At 49.8% G+C, this 8688-nt stretch overlaps 1 long non-coding RNA gene across 1 annotated transcript in view; it reads left to right on the top strand.

Annotated features, from left to right (window-relative positions):
* Positions 1–415: 415 nt before the first annotated feature.
* The window catches only part of LOC105523037, a 19344-nt gene continuing 11071 nt past the window's right edge, over positions 416–8688 (top strand). Inside the window, exon 1 of the long non-coding RNA XR_001003525.1 lies at positions 416–525. This is a non-coding gene — a long non-coding RNA (uncharacterized LOC105523037). The remainder of the gene's footprint in view (positions 526–8688) is intronic.

Below are 8688 nucleotides of genomic sequence, written 5' to 3'. Positions count from 1 at the left end.
TCCTCCTCCTCGTCCTCCTCCTCTCTCTCCTCCCTCTCCTCCTCCTTCCTTCTAGTAAACTTACTGGAGTGAAACTTGAACATTTTCAAAAAGGGTTAACGCAAATGATTCTTGTTCAAAGAAATAGAAATAATAGAAATATGAAGGGGCGTGGGAGGGGGTTGAGATGTGCCCGTTCAGGCCCAGGGCACAGGCGAGGGTGTGCGTGTGAGTGGGGGGTGGGGGCGTTAACGGTTTCTTCTCCCTACAAATGAAAGAGAAATAGTAAATTCTCCTGGGGGTGGCGAATCAGGTGGGAAGGTGGAGCCAACGCTCTTTGCAAACTGGGTAGCCAAGGGTTGGTAGCAGGGAAGACTGTTCGGTGGTGACCCTGGGGGAGGGGAAGGGGGCGGGGAGCGGGAGCAGCCCCGGGGGGAGGAATGGGAGAGGGAGGAGGACGCGAGGGGCACAGGGACAGCCTCCGGGGCGGGGCGCGGTGCCACCCGAGCCCGAGGATGGAGGCTGAAGCCGCCCGTGAAGCTGCAGGTAAGGGGAGCCGCTCTGGCCCGGCCCCGGGCGGTCCGCCTCCCTCCCCGCGCCGCAACAGCTCCTCCCCGCGTCTCGGGTTTCAATGGCTCGGCCCGCCCGAAAGCCCCGGGCCCCCGAGCTGCTAAAGGATCCCGTAAACAGCGCGCAGCGGCCAGGGAAACTTTCCCTTTAGCCGGCGCCAGGGTGCCGCGAGCCGCGCACCTGTTGTTGCCCCGGGACTGAACTGCAGCGGCGGGCCGGCGGGCGGGGCTCCTGGACGTCGAGCGCAGGGCCGGTGGGGCTCCCGCACTGGCCCTCGGGAGGGTTTCAGTCTCTCCCAGGAAAAGGGGGAAGAAATGCTCGGGGGAGCCAGAAGAGGCACTGCCAGCATCAACTCCACACGCGCCCCAGCCTCGGTCACGGCTTGTCCCGGAGGTCCCCCAGCGACACCGCGCGCAGGGACTGACCTGGGCTTGCTTCCCAGGCGCGGCAGCGTGGGCAAGCCCCAGCCTTCCCAGGGCCTCCACTGTCTTGTCTGTGAAATGGGAACCGCACAGTGGGGGAGAATTCTTTATGGCACCTCTGGTTACTGCTAGCGCCCTTCCGCCCCCGCCACCCTCCCTGGGCCGGGACGCCTCGGCTGTGGTTGGGGGCAGGGAATTGGAGTGGGTCGGGGTCGCAGGAGCCCAGGCTTCGTGCCAGTTCTGGACCTGGAGCGCGCGCGTCCCCGAGCCCGTCGCTTCCCGGGCCCCAGGGGGTGCCATGCTTGGCCCCTCTCTCCAGAAAACCAGGCAGTGCGAGTGCACCTTCTGAATCTGGAAGCACGTGAAACAGAACACCCCAAAGCCCACCAGCCCCTGAAATGCTGGGATAGGAGCAAGAGTAGGGCCCTTGGAAGCTGAGAAAGTGCCTCTTTCCCTCCTGCCCCTTCCCTTCTTGTGGAGACACGTGGCAGGGCCGGGTGTGGGAGTGGGACCCGTTTCCCGAGGGAAGGAGGGCGCGGTGACCGGCTGCTCCGGCCCCCTACACGTTCAGTCCGACCCGTTAGGCGCCCTGGCCTCAGGTGGCCCGCCCGCCCCAGCCGCAGCTCAGCCGCAGACTGGCCACTTTCTCCCGCCACACGTCTCGGTAAGGGAACAAAAAATCTCATAAAGGCTCCTCTGCCTTTTCTTGGAAGGCAACTTCAGCGGCGAATTACGCTCTTTTATGACTTGCTCTAAAAGCTGTGACTTTGAGTTGCTTTTCTCCTGATTTTAGGTGAGTGAGTTAAGGAGGAAAGGTAGCTATTAGCCAATTGTATAGATTAGTTACATTTTTTTTGTGGACGTTTTAGTTGGCCTAGAGATTGAGAAAGGGTTTTTTGCTTGTTTATTTGTGTATTTGTTTTGAGACAGAGTCTCTGTCACCCAGGTTGGAGTGCAAAGGCCCAATCTCATCTCACTGAAACCTCCGGCCCACCCCCACCCCCTCCTGGGTTCAAGCAATTCTCCTGCCTCAGCCCCTCCAGTAGCTGCGACTACAGGCGCCCGCCACCATGCCCGGCTAATTTTTGTATTTTTAGTCGAGACGGGGTTTCACCATGTTGGCCAGGCTGATTTCGAACTCGTGGCCTCAAGTGACCCGCCCACCTAGGCCTCACAAAGTGCTGGGATTATGGGCGTGAGCCACCATGCCCTGCCGGGAAAGGTTTTTTGTCTTTCGTTTTGGAAGGGGAGATACTATTTCTTTTTTGATTGTTTTCTCTGTGCTTCTTTCTAGAAAGCTGGGTTTCATGGTTGTGGATGGCGAGTACTGTTTCCAGTTTACACGTTGGAGAACTAGGGCAAGGAAAAAAAAGTGATTTGCTCTTTGAATCTCATCTTCCCCATCTACAAAATGGAGGAGATTTTGCCCACTTAGGGGTTTATTGTAGAGCAGTATTACACCGAGGTGCTCCCAGAAGCTCCTGCCTGCCCCCTAGGCCTGTGAGTGATTTCATGAGTCAGAGAGTTCCTTCCAAGGATTGCTTTAGAGATCTATCTTACTCTACCCAGTCTCCTTGCCTTTTAATGGGAAAAGTAATGGTAATTTCATCTTCTGGAAAAGTATAGTTGGCTTAAAACAGTTTAAGGATTTTCCTGAATTTATTTCAACTTTTGCTGTGGCTTTGATGGTCACTGATGGCCAAGATGACACACAGCAGTTGTACATTAATAATTTCCACATGTGCTAGATCCTAATGGATTAGAGTTTTGCATAGCTGAACCATTGCCTGAACTTTGGTAGCCTCTTTCCAAAAAGGGCTTGAGCAAATCATGTCTACTTGGGAATCTGATTTCCTGTAGCAAGGAAGCAGGAAACTAAGAATTAGGCTTGCAGGTAAGGCTGTATCCCAGGTCCCACTGAGCTCTAGTGCTGACACACAGTGAGAAGGCACACAACATCCCCCTGAAAGCTGTGCTCTGTCTGCATACATCTCCCAAATGTTGTTGTGTCTGGTTTTCAGGAGGCAGGTGTACTGTCTGAAGAGGCTTTGGAGATACCCCAAATAATTCAGGTCTTGACCTGCCCCAGGGCCACACACATGCATATGCTCTCTCTGCTGTCTGTCTGTCTGTCTGTCTCTCTCTCTCTGGATTTCTCAGTGTGTGTATGTGTTTTTAATTTCCCCGATGCTGCAGACCTTCTTAGGTTCCACCAGACCATCTGTTGCTGTCATTTCAGCCTGGAGTGCAGTGGAAAGAAAAAAGAAAGACACAGCCCGATTCTGTTACAGCCCTCATCCTTTACCTTGGCCTTCCATCATCTATAAGAACTTAACCTGCCTTGTAAGGATTAGATGAGACAGTGTGCATGAGAACCAACCGCCAGGCCCATGGCAAAACTGAGAGCAGATTGTGGAGAAAGCCATTTGTTCTGACCTCCTCCCTTCTGTTTACATACAAAACCCAAGCCCTTGTGAGAATTGTGTATGTTATGACTTTCATTTAGGAAGTCAGTTAAGTGTTTGAATTTGGAAAACTTGGGTATTCTGACAATTTACACTGGTGATAAAGCAGAGAGGGGCCTGTGTGGTGGCTCAAGCCTATAATCCCAGCACTTTGAGAGGCCAAAGTGGGCGGATCACCTGACGTTAGGAGTTCGAGACCAGCCTGGCCAACATGGTAAAATCCTGTCTCTACTAAAAATACCAAAATTAACCGGGCTTAGTGGCAGGTACCTGTAATCCCAGGTACTTGGGAGGCTGAGGCAGGAGAATCGCTTGAACCTGGGAGGCAGAGGTTGCAGTGAGCCAAGATGGCGCCACTGCACTCTAGCCTGGGTGACGGAGCAAGACTCTGTCTCAAAAAAAAGAAAAAAAAAAAAACAGAGAGGGCTGGTAGACTAGAAAGATAGCAGGTGAGGGGGAAAATTGAGGGTGACTCAGAAGCTTGGGTTTGGGGGTGGGGAACAGGGACAGTGGTGACACCCATAGAGGAACTGGCTCTCAGCGGGGGAAATGGTGCAATAGAGACATGGTGATTTCAGAGTGTTTCGGGACATACCTCCTGTTGGAGATACAAAGAGTTGGGCGAAAACACTAACTCCAGGGCTTAGGGGGAATTTAAGTGCTAATTCTAGAAAAGCCAGTGCCTGCACCTGAGCTCTGAGGGACACCCTGTTACTTAGTGGAGAGAGAACAGAGCAGATGGACCCCCTGGAAAGGCTGTCTTATCCCTTGGGGCATGGGAGGAGGACAGAAGCTGAGGACAGGGGCAGAAAGCTCAGAGAGTGAGAAGTGTTGAGGACCTGGTTTTGAGACAAGGCCCCAAAGGAGGAGAGACCAGAAAGGAAAGAGGCCAGGGGCAGGCCTGATGCTGAGGAAGACTGAGACATGTGCAGGTTTGGAGAGGCCCAGAAAAAGGATCAGGGAGGGGAGAGTTGGTATATCTTGGGACGTTAAACAGGGTTGGGCACAGCTGCCATTTCCAAAGCGTTTGCAGGAATAAGAAGAAGGAGGAGGCTGAGCTCGAAGTAATGTTAAGCATTAGGGAAGGTGGCTTTTCCTTTGTTTTTTTGGGTGGGGGAGGATTGAATACATTTTTAGTAAACTAACCTTTAGGAACAGTTTACTACATGCCAGGTATGGTGCTAAGCCCTTTCCTACATTACCTTAAATGATTTTAACAATAAATAGTATACGTGGATCCAAAAGTTCCCCCTTATCCAGGAGGACATTTTCCAAGACCCCCAGTGGGTGCCTGAAACTGAGGACAGGACTGAACCCTATATATACTATGCACGAATTTCTCTTTCCTTCTTCACAGACAGCTTCATGGATAGAAATTCGTTCTTACTGCAGATCTTAGCAAGTTCAGTATAGGATTTTTTTTTCTTTCTTTCCTTACTAAATTGAGAACTTTCACCTTTTCGCTTAAAGAAAACACTTTACTAGCTGGGCATGGTGACTCACGCCTGTAATCCCAGCACTTTGGGAGCCCGAGGTGGGCAGATCGCTTGAGCCCAGGAGTTCAAAACCAGCCTGGGCAACATGGCGAAACCCTGTCTCTACAAAAAATGCAAAAATTGGCCAGGTGTGGTGGCGCACACCTGTAGTCCCAGCTACTTGGGAGGCTGAGGTGGGAGAATCACCTGAGCCCAGGGAGGTTGAGACTGCAGTGAGCTGTGATGGTGCCGTGGCACTCCAGCCTGGATGACAGAGACCTTGTCTCAAAAATATATATATATATGTGTGTGTGTGTGTGTGTGTGTGTGTGTGTATGAAGGAAGGAAAGCAAGCAAGCAAGCAAGCACTTCACAGCATCTCTTTGGCATTTCTGAATTGCCAGCATCCCTACTTTTATGCTTTGGAGCCGTGATTAAGTAAAATAAGAATTACTTGAAGTAATTACTTGAAGTAAAATAAGAATTACAAGTACTACGACTCCAGGACAATTAATCTGATCATTGAGATGGCTCCTAACTGACTAATAGACAAGTAGCATTGACAGCGTGGATCCATTGGACAAAGGGATGATTCATGCCTCTGGTTGGACAGATCTAGATGCCTCGAGATTTCATCATGCTACTCAGAACAACATGCAATTAAAAACTTTCAAATTGTTCATTTCCAGAATTTTCCATTTAATATTTTCAGACTCTGGTAGTCTGCAAATAATTGAAGCCTTGGAAAGCAAAACTGAGGATAAGGGAGGACTACTGTACTGTTATTATCCTCATTTCACTGGTGAGGAAGCTGAGGCACAGAGATGAAGTAACTTGCCTAAGGTCACCTGGATAGTAAGTGGCAGTGTGGCCATGGGGTTGGTGGCAGTTTGATTCCCAGAGAAAGGAATCTGTCATGAGAGTGAGGTTCAAAGTGGATGCTCCCTCCCCTCCAAAAAGTGGAGTCCCCTCTAAAAAAGTGGAGGCCTAGAAAGTAAATAATTTATGATTCAGTTTCTAAGGGGACTCCTTCAGAGATGACCTCATGTAGACATAACATTTTTAAAAACCAGGCCAGGTGCAGTGGCTCATGCCTGTAATTCAAGCACTTTGGGAGGCTGAGGCGGGTGGATCACTTGAGGCCAAGAGTTCGACACCAGCCTGGCCAACATGGTGAAACTCCATCTCTACCAAAAAAATACAAAAAAAATAGCCAGGCATGGTGGCTCATGCCTGTAATCTCACCTACTCGGGAGGCTGAGGCACAAGAATTGATTGAACCTGGGAAGTGGAGGTTGTAGTGAGCTGAGATTGTACCACTGCACTCCAGCCTGGGTGACAGAGTGAAACCCCATCTCAAAAAATAATACTCCCCCAAACCAAATACTCATCAGTCATTTTGGATCTTCTCTAGTCCGTGCTGTGTGTCTCTGTAGGGGAATGTGGACCCAGCATGTCTGGGATTTCAGTTCTTGGGAGCAGGGCCTCACTGGGGACCATGGGCGGGGGCCAGGCTGGATATTTGGACTCATAGCACTGCCATAGACTATTCCCATTCCTTCATCAATGTGAAAGGAAAGGATGAGGTGGCCTCTGAAAGTTTGCCTGGCCATGGAGGTTGTCAGTTACTTCTCACCCAAGCAGATAATGCAGTCTGTGAGGGCAGTACCTGCGCTGATCCTCCAGCCCTAGCGCCTTGCCTGTACCTGGCACACAGCAGGCGCTCTGTGATCATGGGATGGAGGAAACATTTCCTGTTAGGTGCTGCAAAGACCCTCATAGGTTCTGTGGTTGTAGGAAAGTTTGCTGGGAGGGATTTTTTTGTGATTGGGTGTATCGACCACCTGGCCAGGGCTCTGGACAGCCCATCCCCTAGAATGTCTTTCCAGGGATCCTGTTCTTCCTGTGAGGGCCAGGTCCACAGTGAGTTCTCCTGATGGCCCAGGCATCTGCATTTCCATCTTCTGTTGTGATTCCTTGCCATGTAGTGGCATCTACACTAGAGATGGTTCTTGTCACCCCCTTTCTACATATCAGGGGCTGTAGGATATCTGTATGAAATGGGATCTCCACAGCATAAGATGGCTGGTGTCCTGATCCCCTCCACATGGGTCCTGCCATGCCCTGGCAGGACAGAGTGAATGACCAGACGGCTGGGACTTGGATAGGGTGGTGGCAGGGCAGTGGATGCTGAGTGTTATCGTTTTGACCTTTGAAACCCTAGTCTGATGGCTAGCTGACCAGTCTTTGCTGGGCTCCTGACATTGGCTGGCTGCTGGTTCCTCTGATACTCAGATTTACAGCTCAGCCCTGGGAAATTCAGAGGACTGTAGAAAATGGCTGTTTTGTGGTATAGAAAGGAACTTTAGGGAAAAATTTAAATGCTTGGTCAGATGCCCCAGGGGTCACATGACTTTTAAAGTCAGGGTTGCTGAGGGCTGGAAGAGCAGTTGCAGGTCAGTGACACCTGTCGGACCTGAAGGTCTGGGACTTTGGCAAGCAAAAATGGCCGTTTAGAAATGCCACGCCTTCTAGTATGCCCACCCATGGTTGTGGGTTTGCTTTTCCAAGGTCAGCAGTCAGCAGGCTTGGGCAGAGGTGGGGCACACAGGCTGAGTGAATCCAAAGGCCACTGTTGAAATCCAGGCATGTCCCTCCATCCCCTACTGCTCTTCTCCCTGTCTTTCTTTCCTGTCCCATTCTTTGGGCCACTCTGCGCCTTCTCACTTCAAACCTTTTGCATTCTATACCACCAGGCTTTATTTCCCTCCTAAGAGGAACCTGCTCAAACCAATGCCTATTAACTATCAAGGCACAGAAAACTTTCCATGCTTCTTTGCTCTTCCAAAGCAGGGCAGCCACAGAACCATCAGGAACTGCCCTGAGACTGAGTCCTGGGAGTGCATGGGGAGGGCAGGAGGGGAACTCCTTGTGATGTGTGTGTGTGTGTGTGTGTAAGGGAGGCTCCCATGGCCCAAACCCTCATAGACCACTTGGTTTCCTTTACTTGAAGAAATTAAGATAAATGTGTTTTTTTTGGAAACCAAGTCTGTAACCACGATTGGCAAATTCCATTAACACAGAGAAAGCTGCGTTCATTTCTTCATTGCATTTTGCAATGAAGTTGATTTTGCGGCGTCTTCGTTGCATAAAGCACCTCCCAATACTGCCCCCTGTCCAGCTGTATTCTATTAGACGGGTACTTAGCAGATTATTTTTGGTGTATGCATGTATGTGGCAGAGTTGTATAATATTCAAACAGCGAATTATGGTTGGTTACTCATTTTTACCTTTATGTTTCCCAAGAAGTGATTTGTGTGATACACGGATACTGCCCACATTTGACCTGCTGGAACATCTTGAAAAAAAATTTTTTTAAGCTATGCAGGAGGAAAAAATAAGCTATGCTTTATTTTTTTCATAATATATGAATACTAAATTAAAATATTATTAAAATATTTTAAAATACTGGGGGTAAAAAAAAATCTCTCCTCCAAAAGAAAAGTCTAGTTATTTGTTGATGAATATCTACTTTTAAGAATAACACTTAAACATGGTTATTGGCAGATCATCTTCTCTTCATTTCTTACCTTCTTTTATTTATTTATTTATTTATTTATTTATTTGATGGAGTCTTGCTCTGTCACCCAGGCTGGAGTGCAGAGGTTCGATCTTGGCTCAATGCAAGCTCTGCCTCCCGGATTCTTGCCATTCTTCTGCCTCAGCCTCTCAATTAGCTGCGACTACAGGCGCCTGCCAACGTGCTGCCCGGCTTTT

This window comes from Colobus angolensis, unplaced genomic scaffold (assembly GCF_000951035.1).
Source record: "Colobus angolensis palliatus isolate OR3802 unplaced genomic scaffold, Cang.pa_1.0 Scaffold112, whole genome shotgun sequence".
Classification (NCBI taxonomy): domain Eukaryota; kingdom Metazoa; phylum Chordata; class Mammalia; order Primates; family Cercopithecidae; genus Colobus; species Colobus angolensis.
Note: the sequence above shows the minus strand (reverse complement) of the source record. Positions and strands in the feature narration are given on the sequence as shown.